Source organism: Benincasa hispida, chromosome 12 (genome assembly GCF_027475165.1).
Source record: "Benincasa hispida cultivar pf3 chromosome 12, pf3_genome.v1.1, whole genome shotgun sequence".
NCBI lineage: Eukaryota > Viridiplantae > Streptophyta > Magnoliopsida > Cucurbitales > Cucurbitaceae > Benincasa > Benincasa hispida.
The window spans coordinates 76,777,191-76,783,372 of record NC_143489.1 but is presented as its reverse complement, the minus strand read 5'-3'; the positions used below and the strand labels follow the sequence as shown (position 1 = coordinate 76,783,372).

The 6,182-nt window shown below is 28.4% G+C and overlaps 1 long non-coding RNA gene across 1 annotated transcript; it reads left to right on the top strand.

The window, feature by feature from the left end:
* Positions 1-2,237: 2,237 nt before the first annotated feature.
* On the top strand, positions 2,238-5,558 carry LOC150032204 (uncharacterized). Its single transcript, XR_016525167.1, has 3 exons — positions 2,238-2,363; positions 4,735-4,824; positions 5,273-5,558. It is a non-coding gene; the product is annotated as an uncharacterized LOC150032204 (long non-coding RNA).
* The last annotated feature ends 624 nt before the right edge of the window (positions 5,559-6,182 follow it).

Below are 6,182 nucleotides of genomic sequence, written 5' to 3'. Positions count from 1 at the left end.
AAGATTAATACTCATTTAGTTCCATCGAGGAAAGAACAGAAACTCATCGAGGAAAGAAGAAAAAAACCATCGAGTAACTAGTAGCAACTCATTGAATAACGAGTACATACTCATCGAGGAAATAATAGTGCTTATCGAATAAGAGAGAAAAACAGAGAGAACTTCAGTGAAGAAGTAGAGCTTTCCTTAGCCTTTTCTTCACCAACTGAGGATTGATCTTGATTGAATTCGACCTACACAAGACATATAATGCAACAACATGTCTTTGCGATAATCATTATTAGTGTTAATATTATTTTTCTTATTTTTATGACAAGTGATTTCAATATTATTTTATTATTTTTATTTTAAGTTATTATTATAGTTTATATATGTGTGAAAGGATGATATGAGTGTGAAACTTTTGAAATTGTGTTGAAAATAAAAGTTAAAAAAAAAAGAATGTGAAGAGTTGTAAATTAATTAAATAGAGAGAAAATGAAACAAAAAGGGGATAAATTAGAGATGAGAGTTTTTTGGAAATAAAAAATAATAAAGACGAGAGAAAGTTTGAAAAAGGGATAAAGATAAACCCTTATTTAAAATTGACGTGGGGCAATGTATAAAAATTACAAAAATAAAATTATATAATTGGGACATGTCATGTGGTATTAAAAAAATTTTCCATTGGTTGCAACCAATAAAAATATGTCATGTGGTATTTTTTTATTTGTACTATGCTAGAAAAAGGGAGCGTGGTGTTACACTTAGAGATGTCCAATTTTTCCACGCGGGGCCCCCGCTCCGAACGGGACGGGGATTCCTCGATTAGGCGAGGAATGAGGGAGAGAGTGGGGGAGAAAAATTCCCCATGAGCTAAAGGGGGACGGGGACGGGTAATGCATTCCCTGTCCCCGCCCCCGGCTCCGCCTCGTTTCCCGTCCCCGCCCCGATTAGCTTTTACATATTTATTTAGTATAGTTATTTAATGTTATGTTATTATTATTACTATATAAATATTACATTTAAATTTCAAATTTGATTATTTATTGGGAAAGATAATGAATATGTTTAAATTGTCATATAAAACTAATCATAATAAACAATTTAGTGATAAAGTTAATTATTTAATTAAAATTTGCTCACACTAATGATTTAAAAATTAATTGACTTTTTACCAAAAAAAAAAAAAGGTAGCAGATAAAAATTTCCCGCGGGGAATCCCCACCCTGATCTCCATGGGGAATTCATAGGGATGGGGAATGAAATGGGAAACGAGGACGGGGAATGGCATCCCGACCCTGTCCCACCCCGTAGACATCTCTAATTACAATTAATCATTGCCTTTGAATGTATGTCTTTTTAGTTAGTTATTATATATTTTTTTGGCTATTTGTTATAGTGCAACTCTTTATTTATTTCTTTCATATAAATTTATTCTAATAATTGTATTTACACCATTTCTTTGGTATTTTTTTTTATTTGTTACTTTAATTAATATCTTTAATAAAATGTTTTTATGTTGTCAATTTAATATAACACTTTAATTTGTAAGATATATGGTTGTTAATCTTTTTAATTCATAATCTCCTTTAACAGATTTTAGAAATATTTAAGAGTAATCTTTTAGAATTTTCGAGGTGAGTCGATTTTTTGGAAATCGAATATGTTTTACTAAATGTAATTTTTAATATACTTGTAAATAATATTATTTGTTCGTTTAATACTTAAAAGTTTATGTCATGGTTGCTCTTTTTCTTAATAAAATTTCTCTATAAATATTTTCAACACTTTTAAGTTTTTAAAATTTACTCTTTTCGAGTTTTGTTAAAAAAATATTTGATTTGTTTCCTTAAAAAAAATTGTTTTCAATGATGGTTTTCTTTAAAATTTTCTACTGTGGAATCTATAAATATTTTGAAATCCAATTTTCTAAATTCTAAAGGTAAGTAGAGATGACCATGGGCGTGGAAGACAAGAAAGCCTTCCTCGTCCGTATTTCTGCCCCTCTATTTAATTCTCATCCCCGTGAAAATCCCCTTGCAAAGATTGGGGTGGGGATCGGGTGAAGAATAATTTTCCTTTTGTTTTTTTTAGAAAAATTGTGTTGGATAATTAAATAAATTTAAGATTTAGCAATTATGTCTTTCACTTTTCAAACTTTGCAAATATGACATAAGTAGAATCCCTAAGAATCACATTTCCCATCAAGTAGATATTTTCTATTTGAAACTTTTTATGATTCCCAGACTACCCCTGCCAAATTTTATTTCCTCTTTCTCCCGCTATTTTTTCTTCTTTTTATTTCCTTCATCATTTCTTTGTTTTCTTTGCAGATTTGAAGCTTGTGATTTCTTTTTGTTTCAATTGTTTAGTTGAAATTGGTAACATCTCTTTCTTCTCTTTCTTCTCTTTCTTCTTCTTCTCTATCTCCTTCCTCCTCCTCCTCTTTAAAAATGATTGTTGTGTATGCTTGAAGTTGGATTTCGTACTTCAATCTTGATTTCATCCTAAATCGTTAGTGATTTTGATTTTGTCCTTAAGATTTTTGGAGTTTGATTTTTCTGGATCTGAACGGAAAAGGCTTCAATTTTATTGTTTCTTTGTTTTGTTTTGTTTTGTTTTTTTATTATAGATGTGATTAGCACGATTTCTTCTTCTTCTTCTTCTTCTTCTTCTTCTTCTTCTTCTTCTTCTTCTTCTTCTTCTTCTTCTTCTTTTTCTTTTTTCTTTTTTCTTTTGTAGAAATCTTGGTTTTAGGACATCAAATGTATATTAATTGCAATGTGAAATCAGGAAGGTTTTCCATAGTTATAGATTGTGGAAGAAAAATTTGACTTACTGTGTGATTGCTCTCTATTTTTTCCATGTGAAGTTTAGCGTTTGTTGGAATTTAAGATATTTTTTTACATTGATTTTGTTGTACTTTTTATGTTGATTATGTTTTGCTTTTATATAGTATACTAGTAGCTTGACATACTTATATTAGATGTATTAGGGAATTGATATACTTACACATGTGAATTTGAGTTATCACTAATTTCAATTTTTATAATTTTTTTTTTCAGTCATGGTTAAGCTTCCAATACTTGTTTTTCATAGTGGTCAATGGGATGACTGATAATGCTATGTTGATTACAAAACTATTTGTATTCTAATTGGAAGGATGATATTTGATTCATTTGTTAAATTGATACATAATGAAATCCAACTTGATTCATTTGTTGAACTTTCAGTTTTTTTTGGATATAGGTAGTAATGATGTTAAGCATGTTCTTAAGATTCTTGAAAATAAAGATGTATCTTGGTTGTTTACTTTGATTAAGGATCAATGTAATAAATATCCTTTAGTTGCTCATGTCGTGAATATATTTTTGGATGTTTTAATTGGTTCTTCTTCTTCTTTTATAGTTGAGGTTGATTTGGAAGGTGAATTAGAAATTTTTAGGGATGTTAGTATTAGCAATATGGTTTTCATTGGTTTTTAGAGTATTACTTTATAAAAGTAGTGAATTATGGATGATTTGAAAGTACATTAGTGATCATAATTGCTCCATGATTGTTCGTTCTTCTCATAAACAAGTATCTTCACAATTTATTAGGCAATGTATGGTTGAGAATTTAAGATATAGTTATGATCATTCAACACCAAAAGATATTGTGCATCATATCCATATGAATTATAGTGTTCCTGTGGTTTATTATAAGGCTTGAAGAGAAAAAGAATCTATTATAAAGTTGTTGAAAGGAGATGTCGATGCTTCTTATGTTTTGATTCCAATGTCCTTTCAAAGTTAAAAGAAACGAATTCAAATTTGTTTTTGTACTTAATTTAATATGTTGTTCAACTAATGATTATTTTTTAATTTATTTGTTTCTATACTATTGATATAATTTACATTCAATATTTTACTTGTTTTATTTATATTCTGGACATATGTTATATCAGGCAACTGATATACTTATTATAACGTGTATCTTCCAAATATTGTACCATATACATAATATATTAGTTTTACTATTAAGTGTATCTATTGAATTTATTCTTTTGTTTTTTTCTTTTGTGCATCCATTTACTACATATGAAACAAATTCAAATGGACATTTTAAATGTTGTTTCATGGCTATTGAATCATCAATTGATGGTTAGAGATATTATAGACTAAATATATTTGTTGATTGGACATTTTTCAAATGTAAGTATGGTGGAACATTGTTAACTATGTCAACAATGGAGGGTAATAGCCAAATTTTCCTTCTTGCTTTTAGTATAGTAGATTCAGTAAATGATGCTTCTTGGAGATGTTTTTATTAACATTTAAAACTTTCTTTTGAAAAGTGAGAGTGATTATTTATTGTTTCTGATAGACATATAAGTATTACGAAGGGTGTTTTGAATGTGTTTCCACCAGTTGACTATTGTGTTTGTGTGGAACATCTTTTGAAGAGTGTTAAGTTGTCATTCAAATACTCCTTAATAGAGAACCTTTTTCGTAAATGTGCAAACGCTTATAAAATAGATGATTTTGAGTTGAATATGAGATTGATGGAGGTGATATAACCATCTATTAGAAAATACCTTAGAAAAGTTAGTTTTGAGAGATGGTCGTGTGTATACTTTAGACAAAGATATCAAATGATGATAACAAATATTTATGAGAGCTTGAATTCTGTGTTGAAAATTGATAGAGATTTACTTATTGCATCATTGCTTGAGTCTATTAGAGAGTTGCTTTAACAATGGTTTTATGATAGGAGTAAATTAGCATTATTTTGAAGAGCATTTTGAGTTCTTGGGTTGAAGGAGTGATAAGAAAGCTAGTTGACGAATCACGTAGTTTCACTGTAAGTGCTATATTTTATGTCTATTTTTTTGAAATTGTAAACTATTGATATATAAGTGTAATAGTTAGATAATATACCACCAATATGCTTTATTGAAGTGTGTCGATCATTTATATTACATGATTTTATTACTTATTTTGACTCAATAAATATTTTTAGATTAATCCTGTGGGTCAATTTGAATATCAAATAGTTGATGGCAGAAACAATTTTATAGTAAAGTTGGATTGTAATAGTTGCAGTTGTCGTGTTTGAAATTTTGAAGAAATGTCATGTGCTCATGCTCTTATTGTGATATGTTATCTTAATTTGAATCCTTAAGCATTTGTTTTGAAGTATTATTTAGTACGTCGTCTTCAACTCATGGTGGTTTAGTTCGCCCTGTTGGCAACCATATTGATTAGAGTATTGTAGAGGTGTATGATAATGTCTTGCCTCCAATTCTCAGACGTCCAGTAAGAAGACTTCGGAAGAAAATGATTCCTTCTGTTGGTGAAATTTCAAAGTGCTCAAAGTGTCGTTATTGTAAGCGTCCTGATCGTATTAAAAGAACTTCTAAATTTGAACCTATTTGAACAATTTATATTGTTCAAATAGTTCTTTGATTGATTAAATATATTTCTTTGAATTTTATGCACCTAAACATTTCGATTAATATTCATTTAAGCTTGAGAACAATGTATAGTTTTAAACTTTAACAATTATCAATGGTGTATTAGCCGTTCTTTTTTTTTTTTTTTGGAATATTTTCTTCTCTACTTTATTTCATCTATTGTTAATTGATATACTTGATATAAGGGGTTTCAATTTCAAAGATACATAATTGATGTACAAAATAAGGTATATTAACATATATAAGATTTTTGTTCTTAATTCATATCTTTCTTAATTGATATACTTGATATAAGGTATTTCAAGTTCAAAGATATATAGGTGATATACACAAGATAATATATATCAATGCACAAAAGCTTTATATTCTTAATTCATATATGTTCTTAATTGATATACCTAATATAAGGTTATTCAAGTTCAAAGATGCATAGGTGATATACCGAAGATAAGGTATATCAATGCACAGAAGCTTTTGTTCTTAATTCATATTTGTTCTTAATCGATTTTGTAAATTGATTTACTTAAAAAGCTTAATGATGACAATAAAGCCAAGAGATGATAGACTACATACAAATTTGATAGTAACATTTCCTTCTTGATTGTTTAATAGTTCAAGACATCATAATTTGAAAGAAGATCCTAACATCAAATTTTATGATAAGTGTTATATGATAACATAATAGTTCGTAAAATATAAAGTTCGTCTATCACCCAAGTCTTAACACCAAAATCTATACATATTA